The sequence below is a fragment of the Heptranchias perlo genome, chromosome 25 (assembly GCF_035084215.1).
Source record: "Heptranchias perlo isolate sHepPer1 chromosome 25, sHepPer1.hap1, whole genome shotgun sequence".
Lineage (NCBI taxonomy): Eukaryota > Metazoa > Chordata > Chondrichthyes > Hexanchiformes > Hexanchidae > Heptranchias > Heptranchias perlo.
This window is the reverse complement of record NC_090349.1, coordinates 721,379-748,557: the sequence shown is the minus strand read 5'-3', so window position 1 is coordinate 748,557 and position 27,179 is coordinate 721,379. Positions and strand designations below refer to the sequence as shown.

At 44.8% G+C, this 27,179-nt stretch overlaps 1 pseudogene; it reads right to left on the bottom strand.

Annotated features, from left to right (window-relative positions):
- Positions 1 to 26,243, bottom strand: part of LOC137341921 (breakpoint cluster region protein-like) — a 743,894-nt pseudogene extending 717,651 nt beyond the window's left edge.
- Positions 26,244 to 27,179: the final 936 nt, after the last annotated feature.

Sequence of the window (27,179 nt, the reverse complement as noted above, 5' to 3'; positions counted from 1 at the left end):
GGAGGCAATCCTGGAAGTTTGACCACATGACATCTGACCATGTGACGTCTGATCATGAGCCCCCATTCCCCATCTCTCCCCCCAGCCCTCATTCCACAGTCTCCATCTTTCCCCGAATCCCGATTCCAGAGACCCCTGGATTGCCGACTCCTGAGCTCCCCCACGATTCCCGACCCTCGAGTGTTCACGACACCATCCAAGTCTGGGCTCTCTGCAGCATTGGGGAAGATGTCACCGGGCCTGAGGCAGGAAATTACACCACACAGTGGAGTCCAGTGCAACTGGTTCCTTAATGAAACTGATAGGGAAGTAGAGCAGTGTCCCAGAGTTTATTTACACTGCACAGGGACCGACTGCAGTACTAATGTATATGCATGAACTGGCGATACAATAAACTTTGCTCCTGAGCTGCCAGAGAATTTGGAGGCAGAAAGGAAGCAGGCTGCAAGGATAAGCACCAGTAATCAGTGAAAGTTCCAGATACAGCAACTTTGCAACAGGCTGCATCCCATGCTTTGAGTTGTAAAAGGCTTGGTGCATTGAAGGCTGCCCGTCGTTCATAATTTCAGGGTGCCTCCAGTATATTTTACCATGCAAGTTATTTGGGGGTCTCAATAAGTGTCTGTTTTTTGCAGATGTCCATTTATACAGGTTTCTCAGTACACAGAGAATGGGCATTTTGGGAAATTGTTTAGAGGTTCTTGGGCTTAATAGTTTTTAGATAACAAATCTGTTAGTGTTCTGAATAACCCTGTTTGTCTGCTGCTCGTTGCATCATTCATAGTTATGCTAGAAGAGGAATTTCCCTGGCAGTTGCACGTGACAAAGGTCTAATTAGATTCTGTGCTAGTTTGTCACATCAAGGACAGGAACAGATTTAGTTAATATATTACTGAAGAGCTTTCCATTAAATAAGAATTTGTGGACAATGGGGTTTAAAAAGTTTATTCAAATTAATCTATAGTACCCAATTAGGGCTGAAATGGAGAAACATCTTAAGATTTTCTACCATACTCATTATCACTACTGTAAAAATATGCAGACAACAGTTGAGTACAAAGAGGAATTTAAGTAGTTGTTTAGCACAATCGACTTGTGATCTGGCATTTTTTCAGCAAGGACCTTGGCACAAGGACCTGGAGCAATTGTTGCATCATAAATTCCACGTAAACTACAGTACTGCATGACAAAACAAAACCAAATATCAAGCCATCCAACATCTGCTCCTGCGATTAACTCTTTTGTAGACATACCTTTACCAGAACATATGGTCCTTAAGTAATTACACTTCAACACCACATTCAAAGCAGTATTAAACTTCAAAATGCAATAAAACTCTGAAGCCAAATATACCCTTAAACAGCTGCAATAAAATTGCCATCAAACTAGTGGCAATCTAAGATTATACACTACCAAAATTCAAAATAAGTATTTAAAAACTTTTTTTTAAATATCAAGAGCCTGAATATAGTTCTATAATTCAGTACACTTGGCAAACATAATGGGCTTTATATTTCAATTTCATGCAGCATTTTTAATTTCCAGCTAGTACATCATTTCATCAACATGAGTTTAGTGAGTATACCCCACACATGCTCTTTCTTGATCTACATTTGGTACATTTTTCACATTCACATTATACTTATAATACTCAGTTTCCTAATCAGGAAGAATGGCCAGAAGTCTCTGACTTTTCAAGAAAAAGCATCAGAAATACCACTGCCTTCCACCAGCAATCAGTGCTAGCCACTAGGACATGCAAACAATCTCTGTTCTCCTTACCATTCTATACCTCCCCCAAACACGGCATGAGACTATCTGCTTCTCCTGGACACCACCCCAGCATCCATACCACTGAAAGTAAACTTATCATGTGTGGATGGTAGATTGTGATATAGGCCACAAATCTGCAAGTTGATAATTACTTCAGATTTAAAATTTCTTAATTAAGAATTTTATTGGGTCACGCATTGGTAGACTATACAACCTGGTTGCGTGAACCATTAATTGACTCCAATTAATTATTAAATTGAAAAATTAAGTTTATGCAATAGTTTACACCAAAATGAAAATACTTCCTTTAAAACTACAACGTTGGAATATATGCACTAAGACTTAAAAAAAAATCTCAAACATAGTACTTGACATTTTTTATGGAAAGGAACTATCTCACAGAATCATAGAATGGTTACAACACAGGAGGCCATTTGGCCTGTCGAGCCTGTGCTGGCTCTCCAAGAATAATCCAGCTAGTCCCACTCCCCCACCCTTTCCCCATAGCCCTGCAAATTTTTTCCCTTCAAGTACTTATTCAATTCCCTTTTGAAAGCCATGATTGAATCTGCCTCCACCACCCTTTCAAGCAGTGCATTTCAGATCCTAACAATTCGCTGTGTAAAAAAGTTTGTCCCTCATATCACCTTTGGTTCTTTTGCCAATCACCTTAAATCTGTGTCCTCTGGTTCTCGACCCTTCCACCAATGGGAACAGTTTCTCTCTATTTACTCTGTCTAGACCCTTCATGATTTTGAATACCTCTATCAAATCTCCTCTCAACGTTCTCTGCTCTGTGAGCAACCCCAGCTTCTCCAGTCTATCCATGTAACTGAAGTCCTTCATCTCTGGAACCATTCTAGCAAATCTTTTCTGCATCCTCTCTATGGCATTCACATCCTTTCTGAAGTGCGGTGTCCAGGATTGGACACAATACTCCAGTTGTGGCTGAACCAATGTTTTATAAAGGTTTATCATGACCTCCTTGCTTTTGTACTCTATGCCTCTATTTATAAAGCCCAGGCCCAGATTATGAATCAGAAAGTGGTTACTACAGAAATTTCACTACTGTTAATACTATGACATTGGAGATATTTTAAGCTACAAGAACATAAGAAATAGGAGCAGGAGTAGGCCATACAGCCCCTCGAGCCTGCTCCGCTATTCAATCAAATCATGGCTGATTTTCGACCTCAACTCCACTTTCCCGCCCAATCCCCACATTCCTTCATTCCCCTCGAGGCCAAAAATCTATCTATAATTTATTTATGCAGACTAATAGGTCTCGAGTTTGATCCCCAGTTTGTGCTGAGTTAGGTAATTCAGCCAAAGCAGCAGTTGGGGGTGGGGGCGCTAACCGATCTCACCACCCTGGGCTAGGGTAAAAAACAAATAAATCACACAACGCTTCACAATTTCTATTAACTGACCCCGATTGGACTGTGTGGATAGGTACCAATAAATCAACTGCTTTCTTGATGGCACCGCTATTAAAACTACCATTGTGAAAATCAGACTCTTAATATTATGGAAATCACTGTATAAATATTATCTCATCTGGCCAAATGTATTATATCACAAACATCAAAACCATTAGACTACCTAATTGTGACCACATAATTTCTGGCGAGTAAAACACCAATCAAACATTTTTAGTTTTGGTAATTTTCTTTTCTGGGGCTCAAAGTAGAGGGCAGTCTTGCCACCAGGAGAGTAGGAAAGGAATCAGATCTGGGCTACAATCGGGCTGTCAGGGAATCCATTTTAGCCTGCAGGGAGGACAACCAGGTCATCCTTATTTTTTAGTCACACATTTCTGCATCCTGGCACGTAAAATTTGATTTTTGAGAGGTCTTTTAGATCAGAATGATTTAATTGTTCAAGTCCCCGTTTTTAACACAAAGCAATTCACCTCAGGCTACACATTATGTTTGCAAAGTTCTTTGCGCAGAAATCGTTCATATTTTATAGAGATATACCCATCAGTTCTGGGCTAATTAGCAACCAAACTATTGCACACATGTTTGTGCTTCTGAGATTCCTTTTGAGACGAGTTCAACCTCCAACTATGCTGTCAAGAGCCCACATCCTTTCCCACAAATCATAAAAGATTCAAAATTTCCACAACCATCTACAAGTATGTGTTTTGGCTGCTTCATGCATCTTCAGAACATAGGAACAGAAGTAGGCCATTTAGCCTCTCAAGCCTGTTTCGCCATTCAATGAGATCATGGCTGGTCTGTGACCTAACTCCATATATCCGCCTTAGCCCCACACAGAATCATAGAAAGTTACGGCACAAAAGGAGGCCATCATGTCTGTACTGGCCAAAAAAGAGCTATATAGCTTAATCCCACTTTCCAGCACTTGGCCCATAGCCCTGTAGGTCACAGAACTTCAAGTGCACATCCAAGTACTTTTTAAAATGAGTTGAGGGTTTCTGCCTCGACCACTCTGGCAGGCAGTGAGTTCCAGACCCCCACCATCCTCTGAGTGAAAACATTTCTCCTCAGCTCCCCTCTAATCCTTCTACCAATTACTTTAAATCTATGCCCCCTGGTTACTGACCCCTCTGCTAAGGGAAATAGGTCCTCCCTATCCATTTTATCAAGGCCCCTCATAATTTTATATACCTCAATTAAATCTCCCCTCAGCCTCCTCTGTTCCAAAGAAACCAACCCCAGCCTATCCAATCTTTTCTCATAGCTACAATTCTCCAGCCCTGGAAACATCCTCGTAAATCTCCTTTGTACCCTCTCTAGTGCAATCACATCTTTCCTGTAATGTGGTGTAGAACTGTACGCAGTACTCAAGCTGTGGCCTTACCAATGTTTTATACAGTTCGACCATAACCTCCGTGCTCTTATATTCTATGCCTTGGCTAATAAAGAAAAGTATCCCGTTTGCCTTTTTAACCACCTTATCTACCTGTCCTGCTACCTTCAGGGATCTGTGGACATGCACTCCAAGGTCCCGCTGTTCCTCCACACCTCTCAGTATTCTCCCATTTATTGTGTACTCCCTTGCCTTGTTTGATCTCCCCAAATGCATTACCTCACACTTCTCTGGATTGAATTCCATTTGTCACTTTTCTGCCCACCTGACCAGTCCATTGATATTTTCCAGCAGTCTACAGCTTTCCTCCTCACTATCAACCACACAGCCAATTTTTGTATCATCTGCAAACCTCTTGATTAAGCCCCCCACATTCAAGTCCAAATCATTAATATATACCACAAAAAGCAAGGGACCTAGTACTGAGCCCTGTGGGACCCCACTGGAAACAGCCTTCCAATCGCAAAAACACCCGTTAACCATTACCCTTTGCTTCCTGCCACTGAGCCAATTTTGGATCCAACTTGTCACTTTCCCTTGGTTCCCATGGACTTTTACTTTTTTGACCAGTCTGCCATGTGGGACCTTATCAAAAGCCTTGCTAAAATCCATGTAGACTACATCAAACGCGCTACCCTCATCGACCCTCCTGGTTACCTGCTCAAAAAATTCAATCAAGTTAGTCAGACACGACCTTCCCTTAACAAATCCATGCTGACTGTCCTTGATTAATCCGTGCCTTTCTAAATGACGATTTATGCTAAGAATTGATTCCAATAATTTGCCCACCACCGAGGTTAGACTGAATGGCATATAATTACTTGGTCTATCTTTTTCTCCCTTTTTAAACAATGGTATAATGGTAGCAGTCCTCCAATCCTCCGGCACCACGCCTGTAGCCAGGGAAGTTTAGAAAAGGTGGTCAGAGCCTCCGCTATTTCGTCCCTTGCTTCTCTTAACAGCCTGGAATAAGTGTTGTAAAATTGTTTACAATTGTCAACCCCAGTCCATCACCGGCATCTCCACATCTGGAATAAGTTTCATCTGGAACTGGCTGTTTATCTGCATCCCTTAATGCCTTTGGTTAACAAAAAAAATCAATAAAATTTGAAACAATTAACAAGTGAGCTACCATCAACTGCCATTTGCCGTAGAGAGTTCCAAACTTCTACCACCCTTTGTGTGTAGAAGTATTTCCTAACTTCACTCCTGAAAGTTCTGGCTCTAATTTTTAGGCTATGTCCCCTAGTCCTAGACTCCCCAACCAGCGGAAATAGTTTCTCTCTATCTACCCTATCAGTTCCCCTTAATATCTTGAAAACTTTGATCAAATCACCCCTTAATCTTCTAAATTCCAGAGAATACAACCCTAGTTTGTGTAGCCTCTTCTGATAATTTAACCCTTGGAGTCCAGGTATCATTCCAGTAAATCCACGCTGCACTCCCTCCAAGGCCAATATATCCTTCCTAAGGTGCGGTACCCAGAACTGAACACACACTACTCCAGGTGTGGTCTAACCAGAGCTTTGTATCGCTGTAGCATGACTTCTGCTCCCTTGTATTCTAGCCCTCTAGATATAAAGGCCAACATTCCATTAACCTTTTTGATTATTTTCTGTACCTGTCCTTGACATTTTAATGATCTGTGTACATGGATCCCTAAGTACCTTTGGACCTCCACTGTTTAGAGCTTTTCACCATTTAGAAAGTGCTCTGATCGATCCTTTTTAGGTCCAAAGTGGATGACCTTACATTTGCCTACAATTAAATCCATTTGCACAGTTTTGCCCATTCCCTTAATCTTTTAATATCTCTGTAATTTTATGCTTCCATCTACACTGCTTACAATGCTGCCTATCTTTGTGTCATTGGCAAACTTGGATATGTGGCTCTCTATCCCATCATCTAAGTCATTAATAAATACAGTGAATAGTTGAGACCCCAACACAGATTCCTGTGAGACACTAGTTACATCCTGCCAATGTGAGTACCTGCCCATTATCCCTACTCTCTGTCTCCTGCCGCTCAGCCAATTTCCTAACCAGATCAATAACTTGCCCTCAATTCCATGAGCTTCAACTTTCGCTAACAATCTCTTATGAGGGATTTTATCAAATGCCTTCTGGAAGTCCATAGAAACAACATCCCCTGTCCACTACTTTAGTCACCGCTTCAAAAAATTCAATCAGGTTCGACAGACATGACCTTCCCTTTACAAATCCATGCTGGCTTTCTCTGATCAGCTGAAAATTTTCAAGGTGTTCAGTCACTCTATCCTTAATTATAGACTCCAGTAATTTCCAGACAACAGATGTTAGGCTAACTGGTCTATAATTCCCTGATTTCCCCCTCTCACCTTTCTTAAATACCAGAGTGACATGTGCAATTTTCCAATCTAAAGGAACGGTTCCTGAAGAGAGAGAACTTTGGAAGATTATAGTTCGGGCTTCTACAATGTTCTCACCGACTTCCTTTAAAATGCTGGGATGGAAACCACCTGGTCCTGGGGATTTCTCACTCTTTAGTACCATTATTTTCTTCATTACTGTTAATTTGCTTATGTTAATTATGGTGAGTCCCGGTCCCTGATTCAATATTAGTTTCCTTGGGGTGTCCAGCATACTATCCTCTTCCTCTACTGTAAATACTGACACAAAATAATTATTTAACATGTCCATTTGCTTATTTTCATTTACAATAATCACCATCAGTGTTTAAGGGGCCCACACTGCTCTTGACCACCCTCCTTTTCTGAACAGAATTGTAAAAATATTTTGAGTTGATTGATATCCCTTGAAAGTTTCTTTTCATACTCCCTTTTTGGAGCTCTTACTATCTGTTTTGTCATCCTTTGCTGTTCTTTGTGTCTCTCCCAGTCACCATGATCTGCTATTTTTGCATTTTTGTTTGCTTTTTTCTTTTAGTTTTATGTTGTCCCTCACCTCTTTAGTCGTCCATGACTTTTTTTGGCAAGTAGAGTTCTTGCCCCTTCGGGGTATAAACTGGTTCTGTATCACGCTAATTTCTTTTTTGAACACCTCCCACTGATCTTCTGTCGTTTTACCCATTAACAAATTTGCCCAGTTTACTGTGTCTCAGTTTTCTCAGCCAGTTTTCTCTCTCTCATCCTGCTGAAGTCGGCCTTACCTAAATTTAGAATCTTAGTAGCTGATACAAGTTTCTCCCTTTCAAACACAACATTGAACTCGATCATATTATGTTCACTATTAGATAGACGTTAACACGCCATTAGGCTGTTAACTAAATCTGGCTCATTACTCATTCTTAAATCTAATATGCCCAGCCCCCTTGTTGGTTCGAGGACATATTGCTGCAGAAAGCTGTCCTGAACACAAGAAATTTGCTACCTTTCTGACATGAGCTCGTCTGCTTAGCCCAATCAATATGAAAGTTAAAATCCCCCATTAAAACCATTCTGCCTTTGCTACATGCTTGTCTAATCTCTGCATTTATACATTCTGCCACTTCACAGCTGCTACCGGGGGGCCTATACAAAACACCCACTACAGTCTTAAATCCTTTTCTATTGCTTAATTCTACCCATAAAGTCTCCACTGCCTGCTTACCTCTCAATATAGTTTACTGCTAATCAATATTATTCGATAGTGTTGATATTATAACAATCCTTAGTGAAGACTCAGAACTATTAGAAATAACTACGCACTAATAACCAATCTTGAGAAAATTACTGAGCACAGAACCATAGAAAAGATACAGCACAGAAGGGGGCCATTCGGCCCATTATGTCCACGCCGGCTCGAAGAACAACCAGGTGCCCATTCTAATCCCACCTTCCAGCACTCGGTCCGTAGCCCTGCAGCTTACAGCACTTTAGGTGCAGGTCCAGGTACTTTTTTTTAAAAAAAAGAGTTGAGGGTCCCTGCCTCTACCACCAATTCGGGCAGTGAATTCCATACACCCACCACCCTCTGGGTAAAAAAGTTTTTCCTCATGTCCCCTCTAATCCTTCCACCAGTCAGCTTAAATCTATGTCCTTTAGTTCTTGAACTCTCCGCTAGGGGAAACAGGTACTTCCTGTCTACTCTATCTGTACACCTCATAATTTTGTACACAAAAGCAAGAGCGGTATATCTTCATCACAGGGAGCTGACCTGTAAAAGCAGTATACACTGGTGACTGGATGCATAAAGCCACACAAATACTTTTCAATTGCTTGCCTTTTTGTTCTCTTTACGGACTCAGTTTGAACAGCTTGCCAAAATTTAATGTCTAGACTCATGAATGAAGAATGTGACTTGGGCATGGTACCAGAGAGTAATGGAAATGCCCCTGAAAACATTCCCCAGCTGAACTTATTACTTTCAAAAGAGGGTAGCTTCACAGTGGAATACATTGATATACCAGCATACCACACCATAGTGTGGCAGGGAACAAATTCACTACCATAATTTCAACACTGAGTTCCACATTTCAGCAGGATATGGTAAGAAGGTAGCAAAGAAAAGGTTTCCCCTGAGGATGGGGGAAGAGGAGGTAGAATCTGAGGGTCAGTTAACCTCTGCCACTCCTTACAGATACAAAAGAGCTTTGGCAGTGGCCCAACCTCTCAGTAAATTAAACTTGGAACAAATTGCTTGGCAGAGAGGAGGGGTAGGAAGGTAGTGAAGAGGATGCAGAAGTGAAAAAAAATGCCAGGGATGCATTGCTTTTACGGCAAGTTTACACAACACTTGATTTTGAACAGCTATAAAATACAGTCTAAATATAGAAATTACACAAAATATTCTGTACTCCTTATGTCACAAATGACGTGTGTGTGTGTGTGTGTGTGTGTGTGTGTGTGTGTGCGTGCACGCACGCATTCATAAGACAATCCAAACAATGTTTACATGACAGTCCACGGATATTCTTGAAAAAGGGAAGTGTATGTGTGATGACGGGAAAAAAAAAACAGGATAAATGGTCAGTGGCACGTTTGCAGTCAGATTCAATGCATATCGCCCATCTCCACCCCTGCCTCAGCACATCTGTTGCTGAAACCCTAATCCATGCTTTTGTTACCTTCAGATTCGACTATTCCCATGCTCTCCTGGATGGCCTCCCATCCTTCCCCCCCCCCCCCCCATAAACTTGAGCTCACCCAAATCTCTGTTACCCAAATCCTAACTCGTACCAACTCCTGTTCATCCATCAACCATGTGGTCGCTGACCGACATTGGATCCTGATCCACCAATTCCTCAATTTTAAAATTCTCTTCTCCATGTTGAAATCCCTCCATGGCTTCGCCCTTCCTAAGTCTGTAACCTCCTCCACCCCGACAACCCTCCAAGAACTCTGCACTCCTCCAACTCTGGCCTCTTATGCATCCCCCATTTCCTTCACCCCACCACTGGAGGCTGTGTCTTCAGCCATCTATACCCCGAGCTCTGGAATTCCCTTCCGAAACCTCTCCATGTGTCCACATCTCTCCTCCTTTAAGATGCTCTTTAAAACCAACTTCTTTGACAAAGCTTCTAACCATCATTCCTAATGTCTCCTCCTTTGGCTCGGTGCCAGTTTTTGTCTGATTACAATCTTGTGAAGCGCCTGGAGATGTTTTATTACATTAAAGGCACTATATAAATGCAAGTTGTTGTTGTAGGTCTTTGCCTTTATGTCTTAATGGTTATGAACCAAGGTACAACATTTATATTTCAATGTGTATTCTTCTGCAGAGGATGCCGGTGTTGGACTTCATAAATGTCATAGGGCAAAAATGAGTTAAAGCAGTATTTTTTTTAAATCCGTAACCCTGACACCTCAAAGTCTGCATGTAGTCTTTCAATTTGATTGGGGTCTCATGTTGCTCTCTTTGGCCTTTGTAATATTCTCAGATGAGGTACAGAACTAGATGGATGATTTGTTTCATAAAGGCGGGATTCGGAGCACGGAGATCAGCTGAGACGGTGCAGCAGAGGAGAGGCGGAGCCGGAGCTCAAAACTGGGCATCCATGAAGCGTTGTGGGCCATCAGCAGCAGCAGAATTGTATTCCAGCACAATCTGTAACCTCATGGCCCGGCATATTCCTCACTCTACCATTACCAACAAGCCAGGGGATCAACCCTGGTTCAATGAGGAGTGTAGAAGAGCATGCCAGGAGCAGCACCAAGCGTACCTAAAAATGAGGTGCCAACCTGATGAAGCTACAACTCAGGACTACATGCATGCTAAACAGCGGAAGCAACATGCTATAGACAGAGCTAAGCGATTCCACATCCAACGGATCAGATCAAAGCTCTGCAGTCCTGCCACATCCAGTCGTGAATGGTGGTGGACAATTAAACAACTAACAGGAGGAGGAGGCTCTGCAAACATCCCCATCCTCAATAACGGCGGAGTCCAGCACGTGAGTGCAAAAGACAAGGCTGAAGCGTTTGCAACCATCTTCAGCCAGAAGTGCCGAGCGGATGATCCATCTCGGTCTCCTCCAGATATCCCCACCATCACAGAAGCCAGTCTTTGGCCAATTCGATTCACCCCACATAATATCAAGAAACAGCTGACTGCACTGGATACAGCAAAGGCTATGGGCCCCAACAACATCCCGGCTGTAATGCTGAAGACTTGTGCTCCAGAACGAGCTACCCCTCTAGCCAAGCTGTTCCAGTACAGCTACAACACTGGCATCTACCCAACAATGTGGAAAATTGCCCAGCTATGTACTGTCCACAATAAGCAGGACAAATCCAATTCAGCCGATTACCGCCCCATCAGTCTACTCTCAATCATCAGCAAAGTGATAGAAGGTGTCGTCGACAGTGCTATCAAGTGGCACTTACTCACCAATAACCTGCCCACCGATGCTCAGTTTGGGTTCCGCCAGGACCACTCGGCTCCAGACCTCATTACAGCCTTGGTCCAAACATGGACAAAAGAGCTGAATTCCAGAGGTGAGGTGAGAGTGACTGCCCTTGACATCAAGGCAGCATTTGACAGAGTGTGGCACCAAGGAGCCCTAGTAAAACTGAAGTCAATGGGAATCCGGGGGAAAACTCTCCAGTGGCTGGAGTCATACCTAGCACAAAGGAAGATGGTAGTGGTTGTTGGAGGCCAATCATCTCAGCCCCAGGACATTGCTGCAGGAGTTCCTCAGGGCAGTGTCGCAGGCCCAACCATCTTCAGTTGCTTCATCAATGACCTTCCCTCCATCATCAGCTCAGAAATGGGGATGTTCGCTGATGATTGCACAGTGTTCAGTTTCGTTCACAACCCCTCAAATAATGAAGCAGTCCGAGCCCATATGCAGCAAGACCTGGACAACATCCAGGTTTGGGCTCATAAGTGGCAAGTAACATTCGCACCCGACAAGTGTCAGGCAATGACCATCTCCAACAAGAGTCTAACCACCTCCCCTTGACATTCAGTGGCATTACCTTCGCCGAATCCCCCACCATCAACATCCTGGGGGTCAACATTGACCAGAAACTTAACTGGACCAGCCATATAAATACAGTGGCTACAAGAGCAGGTCAGAGGCTGGGTATTCTGCAGCGAGTGACTCACCTCCTGACTCCCCAAAACCTTTCCACCGTCTACAAGGCACAAGTCTGGAGTGTGATGGAATACTCTCCACTTGCTTGGATGAGTGCAGCTCCAACAACACTCAAGAAGCTCGATACCATCCAGGACAAAGCAGCCCGCTTGATTGGCACCCCATCCACCACCCAAAACATTCACTCCCTTCACCACCGGCACACAGTGGCTGCAGTGTGTACCATCCACAGGGTGCAATGCAGCAACTCGCCAAGGCTTCTTCGACAGCACCTCCCAAACCCGCGACCTCTACCACCTAGAAGGACAAGGGCAGCAGATCCATGGGAACAACACCACCTGCACGTTCCCCTCCAAGTCACACACCATCCAGACTTGGAAATATATCGCCGTCACTGGGTCAAAATCCTGGAACTCCCTTCCGAACAGCACTGTGGGAGAACCTTCACCACACGGACTGCAGCGGCTCAAGAAGGCGGCTCACCACCACCTTCTCAAGGGCAATTAGGGATGGGCAATAAATGCCGGCCTCGCCAGCTGAGCCCACATCCCATGAACGAATAAAAAAAAATGAGGGAGAGAAAAAAAACAAAGTGACGTCAGCACCAGGTAAGTAGCTGATTGGTGAGTAGCTGGTGAGTAATTTAAGTCTTTAAGTTTATTTCTATTAAGTTTATTGAATAAAATAATAGAGAGAAATTAAAGCATGGCAGGGCAGCTCAGTCCCGTAGACTGCGCATCTTGTACCATGTGGGAACTCCAGGACGCTTCCCGTGTCCTGAACAACCACAGGTGCAGGAAGTGCCGTCAGCTGGAGGAGCTCGAGCACCAGCTGGCATCACTGCAGTGCATTCGCGAGGCTGAGAGCTACATGGATAGCATGTTTCAGGAGGTGGTCACCCCACAGCTTAAGAGAGTTCAAGCAGAGAAGGACTGAGTGACCACCAGACAGACCAGGAGGAGCAGGCTGGTGGTACAAAAGTCCCCCGAGGGCATCTCACTCTCCAACCGGTATTCAGTTCTGGGTACTGGTGAGAGAGAGGCTTCCTCTGCGGAGTGCAGCCAGAGGCCAAGACCACAGCACCATGGGTGGCCCAGCTGTACGAGGGTGGGAGGGGGGGGTGGTGAAGAGGAGAAAGGTCAAGAAAGCAATAGTGATCGGGGATTCCATAGTTTGGGGAGCAGACAGGCGTTTCTGCGGCCGCGGACGTGATTCCAGAATGGTATGTTGCCTCCCTGATGCCAGGGTCATGGGCGTCACTGAGCGGCTGCAGAACATTCTCGGGGGGGGGGTGGAGGGGAAAGGGTGAACAGCCAGAGGTCGTGGTCCATATCAGTACCAATCACATAGATAGAAAGAGGGTTGAGGTCCTGCAGGCAGAGTTTAAGAAGTAAGGAAAGAGATTAACAAGCAGGACCACAAGGGTAGTAATCTCCAGATTGCTCCCCGTGCCACGCACTGGTAAGTATAGAAATAGGAGGATAGAGCAGATGAATGCATGGCTGGAGAGATGGTGCAGGAGGGAGGGCTTTAGATTCCTGGGGCATTGGGATCAGTTCTGGGGGAGATGAGACCTGTACAAGCCGGACGGGTTGCACCTCAACAGGGCCGGGACCAATATCCTTGAGGGGAGGTTTGCTCGTGATGTTGGGGAGGGTTTAAACTAACTTGGCAGGGGATGGGAACCCGAGAGGAGATTCAGAAGGGAGAATAACAAAGCTGGAAGTGGAAAGCAGAAAAGTAATGAGTGAAATTGGAAAGCAACGGAAACAAAGGCCAGCAGCAAATAAGGTCAAAATAGGAAAAAATGTTAAAAAGGCAAAATTAAAGGCACTTTATCTGAATGCACACAGCATTCACAACAAGATGAATTGACAGCACAAATAGAAGTAAATGGGTATGATCTAATTGCCATTACGGAGACATTATGGCTGCAGGGTGACCAAGGCCGGGAACTGAATATTCAAGGATATTCGCCATTTAGGAAGGACAGGCAAAAAGGAAAAGGAGGTGGGGTAGTGCTGTTAATAAAGGATATCATCAGTACAATAGTGAGAAAGGGTCTTGGCTCAGAAGATCAAGATGTAGAATCAGTTTGGGTGGAGCTATGAAACAGCAAGGGACAGAAAACATTGGTGGGAGTTGTTTATAGGCCACCAAACAGTTGTGGTAATGTAGGGCAGGGTATAAAGCAGGAAATTAGAAGTGCATGTAACAAGGATAACACAGTAATCATGGAGGACTTTAATCTACATATAGATTGGGCAAACCAAATTAGCACTAATACTGTGGAGGATGAATTCCTGGAATGTATACGAGGTGGTTTTCTAGATCAGTATGTTGAGGAACATGTTAGGGAACAGGCTATTTTAGATCTAGTATTGTGCAATGAGAAAGGGTTAATTTATAATCTTGTTGTAAAGGAGCCCTTAGGGAAGAGTGACCATAATATGATAGAATTCTTCATTAAGTTTGAAAGTGATGTAGTTCAATCTGAAACTAGGGTCTTAAATCTAAACAAAGGAAACTACGAAGGAATGAGGCACAAGTTGGCTGTGGTTGATTGGGGAACTACATTAAAAGGTATGACGGTAGACAGGCAATGGCTAGCATTTAAAGAATTAATACATAATTTGCAACAAATATATATATTCCTTTAAGGCACAAAAATCCAACAGGTAAAGTGGTCCAACCGTGGCTAACAAGAGAAATTAAAGCTAGTATTAAATCAAAGAAAGAGGCATATAAAGCTGCCAGAAAAAGCAGTAAGCCTGAGGATTGGGAGCATTTTAAAATTCAAAGGAGGACCAAGAAATTGATAAAGAAAGGGAAAATAGAATATGAGAGTAAACAAGCGAGAAACATAAAAGCGGACTGTAAAAGCTTCTATAGGTATGTAAAAAGGGGAAGACCGAAGGCAAATGTGGGTCCCTTACAGACAGAGACGGGAGAATTTATAATGAGGAATAAGAAAACGGTAGAGAAATTAAACAAATACTTGTGTCTTCTTCCGTGAAGACAGACACAAAAACCTCCCAGAAATACTAGAGAACCAAGGGTCTGGCGAGAATGAGGAACTGAAAAAAATTAGTATTAGTAAACAAAATAGTACGAGAGAAATTAATGGGACTGAAAGTCGATAAATCCCAAGAACCTGATGATCTACATCCCAGGGTTTTGAAAGAGGTGGCTATAGAGGTAGTGGATGCATTGGTTGTCATCTTCCAAAATTCCATAGATTCTGGAATGGTTCCTGCAGATTGGAGGGTGGCAAATGTAACCCCACTATTTAAAAAAGGAGGGAGAGAAAACAGGGAACTACAGACCAGTTAGCCTGACATCAGTAGTAGGGAAAATGCTAGAATCTATTATAAAGGATGTGATAACAGGACACTTAGAAAATAATAATAGGATTTGGCAAAGTCAACATGGATTTATGAAAGGGAAATCATGTTTGACAAACCTATTGGAGTTCTTTGAGGATGTAACTAGTAGAATTGGAAAGGGGGAACCAGTGGATGTGGTGTATTTGGATTTTCAGAAGGCTTTTGATAAGGTCCCACACAGGAGATTGGTGAACAAAGTTAGAGCAGATGGAATTGGGGGTAATATACTTGCATGGATTGAGAATTGGTTAACAGACAGAAAACAGAGAGCAGGAATAAACGGGTCTTTTTCAGGTTGGCAGACTGTGACTAGTGGGGTACTGCAGGGATCAGTGCTTGGGCCCCAGTTATTCACAATCTATATCAATGATTTGGATGAGGAGACCAAATGTAATATTTCCAAGTTTGCTGATGACACAAAACTAGGTGGGAATGTGAGTTGTGAGGAGGATGCAAAGAGGCTTGAAGGGGATATAGACAGGCTAAGTGAGTGGGCAAGAACATGGCAGATGGAATATAAAGTGGAAAAATGTGAAGTTATCCACTTTGGTAGGAAAAACAGAAATTTTTAAATGGTGAGAGATTGGGAAATGTTGATGTTCAAAGGGACCTGGGTGTCCTTGTACATGAGTCACTGAAAGCTAACATGTAGGTGCAGCAAGCAATTAGGAAGGCAAATGGTATGTTAGCTTTTATTGCAAGAGGATTTGAGCACAGGAGTAAAGATGTCTTCCTGCAATTATATCAGGCCTTGGTGAGACTGCACCTGGAGTATTGTGTACAATTTTGGTCTCCTTACCTAAGAAAGGATATACTTGCCATAGAGGGAGTGCAACGAAGGTTCACCAGACTAATTCCTGGGATGGCAAGATTGTCGTATGAGGAGAGATTGAGTGGACTGGATAGATTCCTGATTAACAAGGGAGTCAAAGGTTATAGTAGGTAGACGAGAAAGTAGGGTTGAGGTCACAATCAGATCAGCCATGATCTTATCAAGTGGCAGAGCAGGCTCGAGCGGCCGAATGGCCTACTCCTGCTCTTAATTTGTATGTTCGTAGACTAGGCCTGCATTCTCTAGAGTTTAGAAGAATGAGAGGTGATCTCATTGAAACATACAAAATTTTTACAGGGTAGATGCAGGAGGATGTTTCCCCTGGCTGGGAAGTCTAGAGCCAGGGGTCACAGTCTCAGAATAAAGGTTAGGCCATTTCGGACTGAGATGAGGAGAAATTTCTTCACTCAGAGGGTGGTGAATCTTTGGAATTCTCTACCCCAGAGAGCTGTGGAGGCTCAGTCATTGAGTACATTCAAAACAGAGATCGATAGATTTCTAGATATTAAAGGCATCAAGGGATATGGGGATAGTGCAGGAAAATGGCATTGAGGTAGAAGATCGGCCATGATCTTGTTGAACGACGGAGCAGGCTCAAGGGGCCGGATGGCCTACTCCTGCTCCTATTTCTTATGTTCTTATGGGCTTGTTTAAGACGCACACACCAATCATAAGTTCAACAATCCAGTTCGGTCAATTTACTTTTGCCAATTGTTTACAGACAGGAGCCATCTTACACTTGCACTGAATTACACTGGTCCAACACTGCAGTAGTTTCCTCTGCCCTCAAGCTTCCACTGAATCTAATGGTTTATAAATTGAGCCGATAAGGGACAACAATTGCATCAATATCTATAAAGTGCGATTGATAGCTATCAAAAACTTACAAAAGAGATGCTGTATACATGGGGTGTGAACATCTCAAAAAATACAAACCTCAGATCTTTTAAACCTACCGCAACAGTTCTTGAAATCAAAATGGTCAATTACATAAAACAAAAGGCTCGTTCTTGTATTTACTTTTTATACTGATAAATGGATAACATTGAATACATGTGGTTTATTTTTGTTAGCAACAGAATTACCAAACAATGGAACAATTAAATTCTGTTTGCCTCACCACAATGTCAGAAGATAGCTGATAGTAGGCAAAGCACTAGTTTGGACTTGAAAATTAGAACGTCAGAGCTGCACAGCAACACTGCACGACAGCACCCCACTCAGCAACCAGGTGGAGAAGTCCCTGAAGAGTAAGCCTTTTGACCACAAGGCCGTCAGGCAGTGGTCGGCACAGAACGGGGGTCCTGCAGGGAAAGGAGAGGGTGGACCCGATCGGGCAGTTCCCCAACCAGATAGTCGAAACCATTTGGCAAGATGTCTCATCGCCGGAACTGACTAACAGGCACCAGAATGTAGCTTTGATGGTGGTGAGAATGGTCCTTCCAGCGTAGTCTTTCTTGTACACGGCATCTGAGCGCCATCCCGAGCTACCCTCGAGGCTGCAGCGGAGACAAGGGTGTCCCTTTGCACAGGTCTGGAGAGAGATGCGTTGGTATCTATCCTGGTTCATCCCCAATAGCTCAGTAACACAGGACGCTGTGCTCTCCGGGCTGTTCCTCGGGGGACACACCAAGACAGATCTTAACTGCTGCTGGAAGACCATCAACTCTGTGAAGGAGGCCTTTTCTCCACCCGAAACCTGCTGGTCTTCCAGCTGAAAAAGAGTTATCCATGACCGAGTGTTTCCGACTGGCACGCTCCAAGGTCCAGGAGTACGTGCTGCAGGACGCACTGAAGCCAGGTGCGGCGTACACAAAGGCTCTATGGGGAAAGGCCAACGTGTAACGCCATCCCACTTTTGTATTGTACACAACGTATCATAAGCTATATACTGTGTTTGAATTGTAATACGATCTGTATTGTATTGTTTTAAATTGTATTACTTTGGAATTGTGATATTTATATTGAACTGTGTAGATCTTTAAATTCTATGAAATAAAGCATATTTTGAAATTTTAAAAAACCTCACTCAGCACCCAGAGTCAGAGAAACACTAATTTGAACCCTGTTCTGTTCAGTGTCTAATCTGAGCCACACTAGCACAGAGACACTGAACATAGGAGGTATTAAAAATAATCACAAGGGAGAATCACTCTTGCGTGGAATCTCGTGTTCAATGCAGCCAATGACAGAAGGCACTGGCAGCAGCCTATGAACATCGGTGCTCATCCTAGATTTTCGCCTCAGGCTCAGCGTCAGCAATCTCTCTCATTAGCAGGTCCTACGTCCCCTATGATCAGAAGGTTACTTTTACTGCCCAATATTAAGTCATGCAATAGTGTGCCCATGTACGGGGAGAGTAACAATGAATCCCTCATTGTGTACTGGATACTGTAATCCCCCACATGTCCTCACTGTTGTTTCTTCCATCTTCCAGAAGGTGAATTGAAACACTCGAGTGAGAAGAGGCCAACAGCAACCCAACAAATTGGTTTATTTTTCATGTAATATGAACGAGCAGAATACAGTTCTGTGAATTTCAATTTAATCCCTATTGCTTCTCATAACATCACAAGTAATAAATTGCACAAACCTAGTCCCCAATAAAGGCCAAGCTTCACTTTCACGAGTGAGCATTCGTTGAACTGACCGGCTTTAAACTTAGGAAGAGTGTGTTCTCTCTTTGTGACGAACTCCATTCTAGATTTCTGCAGACGGTTTTGAGTCCCAACTAGATAGGAAGCCCAAGCTGTGACCCAACTCTCTGTGCCAGGGATTCAGCAATTGAGCCACCAATCAAATCTGCTACTGCTTTCCTCGGTGTGATGGGTCCCCTGGCAGCTACCCCACTCCCGCTAAGTTTAACTGAATGAGGCCAATGGCGGGGGGGGGGGATGTCTTTTTTAATTCATTCCGGGAATATGGGCGTCGCTCGCAAGGCCAGCATTTATTGTTGCCCTTGAGAAGGTGATGCCAGATCTTCTTAAACTGCTGCAGGTGGGCATGACATTAGAAGAGATCAAGAAAGATATAAACACATTTAAAATAGAAAGGGGGAGACAAATGATAAACTAATCAAATTTAGAAAGGATAAAACCCCTGGTCCGGATGGATTGATTCCGCGCATATTAAAATAAGTTAGGGAAGAGATAGCAGAGGCACTATTACATATATGTAAAAATTCATTAGAAAAGGGAATAGTGCCAGAGGACAGACAGACAGCTAATGTAATATTACATCTACTGCAAAAGGCTTTCAATAAGGTACCGCATAGTAGACTCAATGACTGAGGTCAGGGCACGTGGAGTCAGGGGACAAGTCGCAGAATGATACAAAACAGAGAGTAGGGGTTAAAGGTAGTTACTCAGACTGGTAAAAGGTGGGAAGTGGTGTTCACAAGGATCGGTGCTGGGACCACTGCTGTTCACAATTTACATCAACGATTTGGACTCGGGAATCGGAAGTATAATTTCAAAATTTGCAGACGACTCCAAGTTGGGGGTATAGTTAATAATGAGGAGGACTGCGACAAAATACAGGAAGACATTAATAAACTTGCAGAATGGGCATGTAATTGGCAAATGAATTTCAATATAGATAAGTGTGAGGTGGTACATTTTGGTAGGAAGAATAAGGAGGCCACACACTGCTTGGAAAATAAGAGTCCAAATGGGGTAAAGGAGCAGAAGGATCTGGGGGTACATCAAAAGTAGCGACGCAGGTTAGTAAGGCCATGAAAAAGGCAAACTAAGCACTGGGGTTCATTTCTAGAGTGATAGAATTGAAAAGCAGAGAAATTATGTTAAACTTGTGTAGAATCTTGGTTAGACCACACTTGGAGTACTGTGAACAATTCTGGTCTCCACATTATGAAAAGGATAGAGAGGCACTGGAGAAGGTGCAAAAAAGATTCACTGGGATGATACCAGAACTGAGAGGTTATACCTATCAGGAAAAATTGAACAGGCTGGGGCTTTTTTTTAATGTATAGATCTCTAAGATTATGAAGGGGTTTGATAGGGTAGACATAGAGAAGATGTTTCCACTTGCGGGAGAAACCAGAACCAGGGGCCATAAATATAAGATAGTCACTAATAAATCCAATAGGGAATTCAGGAGAAACTTCTTTATCCAGAGAGTGGTGAGAATGTGGAACTTGCCACCACAATGAGTTGAGACTAGCATAAATGCATTTAAGGGGAAGCTACATAAACACGAGGGAGAAAGGAATAGAAGGATATGCTGATAGGGTTAGATGAAGTAGGGAGGAAGCTCTTGTGGAGCATAAACACCGGCATGGACCTGTTGGGCCAAATGGCCTGTTTCTGTGCTTTGCATTCTGTATAATTCTATGTAGTCCATGTGGTGAAGGTACTCCCAGTGTTGTTAGGTAGGGAGTTCCAGGATTTCGACCCAGCGAGCATGAAGGCATGGCGATATATGTCCAAGTTGGGATGGTATTTAACTTGGAGGTGGTGGTGTTCCCATGCACCTGCTGCCCTTGTCCTTCTAGGTGGTAGAGATTGCGGGTTTGGGAGGTGCTGTTGAAGATGCCTTGGCGAGTTGTTGCAGTGCATCCTGTAGATAGTACACACCGCAGCCATGGCAAGCTGGTGGTGGAAGGAGTGGATGTTTAAGGTGGTGGATGAGCTGCTGATCAAGCAGACTGATTTGTCCTGGATGGTGTCGAGCTTCTTGAGTTTTGTTGCAACTGCACCCATCCAGGCAAGTGGAGAGTATTCCATCACACTCGACTTGTAGGTGATGGACAGGCTTTTGGGAGTCAGGGAGTAAGCCACTCTCCACAAAATACCAAGCCTCTGCTTTAGTAGCCAAGGCATTTATGTGGCCAGTCCAGTTGAGTTTCTGGTCAATGGTGACCCCCAGGAAGCTGATGGTGGGGGATTCGGCGATGGTAATGCCATTGAATGTCATGGGGAGGTGGTTAGACTCTCTCTTGTTGGAGATGGTCACTGCCTGGCATTTGTGTGGCATGAATATTACTTGCCACTTATCAGTCCAAGGCTGGATGTCGACCAGGTCTTGCTGCATGCAGACATGGACTGCTTCATTATCTGAGGAATTGCAAATGGAGTTCAACACTGTGCGATCAGCAGACAGCCCCACTTCTAACCTTGTGATGAAGGGAAAGTCATTGATGAAGCAGCTGAAGATGGAAGGGCACAGGACGCTTCGCTGAGGAACTCCAGCAACAATGTCCTGGGGCCGAGATGATTGGCCTCCAACAACCACAACCATCTTTCTTTGAGCCAGATATGACTCCAGCCACTGGAACTTTCCCCCTAATCCCCAATGACTTGTTTTGCTTGATCTCCTTGTTGCCATAGGCAGGCACTCTCCCCGCATCTCTGGAATTCAGCTCTTCTGTCCATGTTTGAACCAAGGCTGCAATGAGGTCTAGAGCCGAGTGGAACCCAAACTGAGCTTCAGTGAGCAGGTTATTGGTGAGTAAGTGTCGCTTGACAGCACTGTTGACAACTCCTTCCATCACTTTGCTGATGATTGGGAGTAGGCTGCTAGGACGGTAATTGGCCGGGTTGAATTTGTTCTGCTTTTTGTGGACAGGATATACTTGGGCAATTTTCCACATTGTCAGGTGGTACAAAGGCTTGAATGACTTGTGTACAATGGGTTGGCATGTGTGCAGAGGGATCTTTTTTATTTGCATACAAGAGGTCTCACTTTTGTGCTTATGAAGACTGTTGCATTTAGGTGTATGGGGGCTTACATTCTGCATAATCACATGTGACCCACTCACTGGCTTTGACATATATCCAGCCCCCAGCCCCAATAGATTGGGCATACCTGCAGTACTGGATGCATCTTTAAGAGCGGTGCTAGCAGGCAGCCATAATTATACTGATCACTTGTATCGCTGCTGATAGGGAAAAAAAGAACTCCACATACCTGTACTCACCTACTTGCATCTTTGTTCACTGGCAACTAACTAAAGGTGGCATTTGAAATGATTGAAAACTGGCAACAGACAACATGGGGAAATAGGTTTAAAAAAAACTGAAGTTTTTCTTTAAAAATGTGCTAAACATTTAACTAGAAATTGTTGCACATTGGTTACAGTAATGTCTAGGAGCTCATAGTTAGCAGGCAGGCCCATCTTTTTCAACTGGTGTTCTAAGCATCACCGGGATGCCTGATCAGCAGAATTATACAGTGGATCTTGTATCAACAGCTCCTATGTAATACATCACTTTGCAGCCAGAGATTAATGCCTTAAGGAAAAACATTCAAATCCATCCCACAGTGAGGGGATAAAGCAGTCTTCTCAGACTGCTGGGTGGTCAGTCTCATCCCAGTTGGGAGTGTGCCCGCAAAACTACTCCTAAATTAACAATCTCAAGTGGGCATAGTATAAAAATTGCACATATTCACCATTTACTGAAATCCATGCACGAAGCATAAAAGGAATAGGGATTTTAAAAATTCTAAGGTAATAGATGAGGTTGCTTAGATGATGGCTGGGAATTTTCCAAAGGATCTGCCATTATGTAATATTTTCACAATGTTTCTAAATGTATCAGCAGATGCTCACAGGTAGTCTGGGGTCTGCAGCATGATTGTGATATTTAGCTGCTAACCTGGCCTGCCTCTTTATGGCCACTGTTCAAGTAGGCAAATCATGTAATTGTAAATTCCTACCGTTAGGGGGCAACTGCAAATTTCTGGCTCCAGATCAGAACAGCCGTTACAGGAATAGGAACACAGGAACGGGAATAGGCCATTCAGCCCCTCAAGCCTGTTCCGCCATTCAATTACATCATGGCTGATCTGTATCTTAACACCATCTACTCACCTTAGGCAAAGTATTAAGGGTTATGAAACTAACAAAAATCTATCAATCTCAGTTTTGAAATTTGCAATTGACCCCCAGCCTCAACAACTTTTTGGGGGAAGAGAGTTCCAGATGTGTGTGAAGAAATACCTTCTGACATCACCTCTGAACAGCCTAGCTCTAATTTTAAGGTTATGCCCTCTTGTTCTGGACTCTCCTCTCTCTCTTCCCCACCCACCCCCCCAACCCTGTCATGAAATTACTACTCTTTTGAAAAGATTGTTTCACATATGTAACAGTTTGACACTTTGAAGTGCAACTTCTGGAGTGTGGCAGACTCGGATTAAACACAATTCTTTCCTTGATGGAATGCAATTTTGGTTACCAGAAAAAACACTGCTAAATAAGAATTAAGTGCTGTGATTTGGTTTGAAGTAGATTATCAGAGCTCAGCCAAGATTAGTAACGGACAAAATATTCAGAATCAATAAACTGTGGGTTGATAATCAATAAATTGATAGTTAATAAAAATGCGTAATGTGAAAAAAAAAAATCACATTTTTAAAATCTATATAATACTGTCTCATTCATGAAAGGATAATTCAAACTCTTCCTGGGATGGGGAAAGTGGGAAAATCAACTTTTACTAAGTATATAAAACTTGAGAAAAATACAATGCCACATTAAAAGACCACGCCCTGGTTAAAAAGCTCAGACACACATACCCTTAATGTGACCTCACTCTGCCAACTCAATTTGTAAACATTTACACTGTAGCAGGAATGACAGCTTCCTGTGCAAGTGTTCCCAAGTTGAGTTGTCGAGCCCAACCACCCCAATCCTTTGGACATAACAGTGCCGTATAACTGAGAAACGTACTGTACACAGGTAACTAATGCTCTGCAGGAAAAGCAGTTTTCTAGCCACATTTGCTCCTTGAATTTTGTCATTGTAATTTTCTTACATCAATTATATATATTTGAGAATACTCTGGCCTTACCCTTACATTTTGCTTAGTTCTTCTATCATTCAAACATATGATTGGCAAGATTTGAATTGAATGATCACCTCAACAGCCCATCAGTTTACATTAATCTTCAAAACCCCACCAGCTATAATTGGATATTTGAACTTCAGTTTTCCTTTACTAATGGATCTGTATGTTGCATCTAGTTATACAAAACAGTTTTGTAATTTATGCATCATACATTATGGTTTTCAAGACATTTTTCAAAATTTCTCATTATCTTGCTTTGGATTCAGACTGATGCAAAAGTGAAATAGTTAAAGATCTCCTATGCTGACAAACGAACCTGCAACCCTGTTAGAAAAACAGGAACTGCATGTGGTACCAGCAACATACTAAATGCTACGAGTAGCTTAAGTGTACAACACGGTAGCCGCTGGTTTAGGATTTTTGTCACCTCTATTGCCAAATTCCTGCAGAAAACAGAATAAGCAATTGAAAAGTTGGTTACCTGCGTCTCCATGGAAATTGTCCTCTTGAGTATTCCTCTGGGCAAGGTCAGTTTCAGTAGCCCAAATTTGTCCTGGCTTCCTGAGACCAACTATCGTTGCTTCCTGTATAGTAACTTGGTGCTTGTGTCTCTTTTGGGACTGTGGGGTAGGTGGACTGCTACTATCAAACGACTGCTGAGAATTTTGAGAGGGAGACCGACTTTTTTCTCTAAAAATACGATAGGTGGTGGGGCTGGGGGAAACATGACTCGACTGACCAGAAGAAAAATCATCCTCACTCGAAGTTAGATTTTCATTAGAACTGCAGTCTGGAGTATACCCTCCAACAACATCATCAACACTACCAGGTGAGTAGGACCTCCGAGGCCATGTTAGATGTTTCTCCTGATCTGTCGTGCTCTGGAGCCTCCCATAGTCTCTCAAGCCACCACTGGATTTACCATCGCTATCCTGCATCATTCCACCAATATAAACACTTTCATACGGTTGGAAATCTTGCTGCCAAGGTACCTTGTCTGGTTTGCCTCCATTGGCAGTGGTACGGATAAGATTATCCTTCAAGAATCTGGGATTAAGATCCATGTCATCATACTCTGGGTCGTAGCCACAGCTGCTGTCCGTGGACCTACCCCTGTACACTGGCTTGCGATACTCCCCTGATCCCGCAGTGCCAGGGAAAGAGTGCAACGACCTCTTCCGTTCCATCTGCATGGCCTGACTCCCAATTGTACTGATCTTGTCAGATACCTCCTTGTCATTGACTTTCACCAACCCTTTCTCATGGTGGTACTCCACGTTGACGTACAGAGGTTTCTCCACACCTTTCCCATCACCGGCCGAGTGGGAATTGGTTCTTTTGATCCTTTCAAAATTGGACCTCAACGCGGCCACGCTTGTGCCAGCTGCGGCTTTCTCCTTCCTCTCCATCTGCTCACAGTCCTGGCTGAACCCTCTCCCTGGGTCCCTCTCTGGCGTCGCCATCGCCCTCCTCATCGACGATGCCCTCTGCCTGGTTGGCGAGCCTTCCATTTCACTCCGGGTGTCCATCCCCCCCTCCTCCCCTCCTGCGTGCCTCTTTGACTTGTCCTCCCCGGGGTGATATTTGGCTTTCTCCCCTTCTTCCCCTTCCCCGGGGGCAGGGTGCTGGGTCAAGTAATCCTGAGGCTGCTCAGCGTCCCCTTGCTCCACCAGGACCGAGGACTTCCTGAAGCCCCATCTCTGCTTGTCATAGCTCTTCTTCTCCTTGGCCAGCAGCGTCTGCAGGTAGATCATGCGGAACCGCTCCTTGTTCACCTCCAGCTCCAGCTTCCGAATGCTGCACTTGCAGCTCTCCAGCTCCTGCTCGATGTCGCCGACGCTCCTCAGCTCCATCTTGGGCGGCTCGGACTCGGGGAACTGCGCCTTCCAGGCTTCCACGAATCCCACCGGCTCCACCATTTTCATCTCACGGGGGCGGCCGAATAACAGGGGCAAAGGCGGCTCATCCACACACGGAACAATGACCCGGGGAGACGGTCACCCTCACTCTAGGTTGGGCTGAGGTTACGGGCGCCGCCGCTCCGCTCCTCACTCCCATTCTCCTCACACGACAAACAACACACCTCGTCCCCGCGCGCGCCCGCTCCGCCCCGCCCCGCCGGCTCCTCCCCCCGCGCGCCGGCCCCCCCCTCCCCGCGCGCGCCCGCTCCGTCCCGCCCCGCCCCGCCGGCTCCTCCCCCCGCGCGCCGGCCCCGCCCCCTCCCCGCGCGCGCCCCGCGCCGGCCCCCCCTCCTCCCCGCGCGCGCCCGCCCCGCCCCGCCCCGCCGGCTCCTCCCCCCGCGCGCCGGCCCCGCCCCCTCCCCGCGCGCGCGCCCCGCTCCGCCCCGCGCGCCGGCCCCGCCCCCTCCCCGCCGGCTCCTCCCCCCGCGCGCCGGCCCCGCACCCTCCCCGCGCGCGCGCCCCGCTCCGCCCCGCGCGCCGGCCCCGCCCCCTCCCCGCCGGCTCCTCCCCCCGCGCGCCGGCCCCGCACCCTCTTCGCGCGCCGGCTCCGCCCCCTTTCCCCGCGCGCACCCGCCCCGCCCCCCCCTCGCTCGCACAGCGGAAAGGCGGACATAGCCGCTCTGATTGACACCACAACCAGCCAATCACTGCCGAGGGGCTGCTCCACTCTCCCCTCCCCATTTAAAGGGGAAATGTTGCTCGGATGGGATAGTGTTTGATCCCCCCCAATCCCCAGTTTTCTCCCCTTCTCTCCTGAAGGAGCTGATTTTTTGCTGGGATCCAGTTCCATGGATAACCTTCCAGCGGCCATTCTTCATGTGTGAATCTGGCAGGCTATTCAACCAGGGGCATTGGAGCCAACCCCAACCCTGTCTTTCTGCCATAAGCCAGAAAGAAAAGACTTGGACCTTTCATGTCCTCAGGATGTCCCAAAGCATTTTACAGCCGATGAAGTACTTTTGAAGAGTAATCACTGTTGTAATCTAGGAAATGTAAGGAATCTTACACCAGGTTATAGTCCAACAGTTTTATTTGAAAATCACAAGCTTTCGGAGGTTTTCTCCTTCAT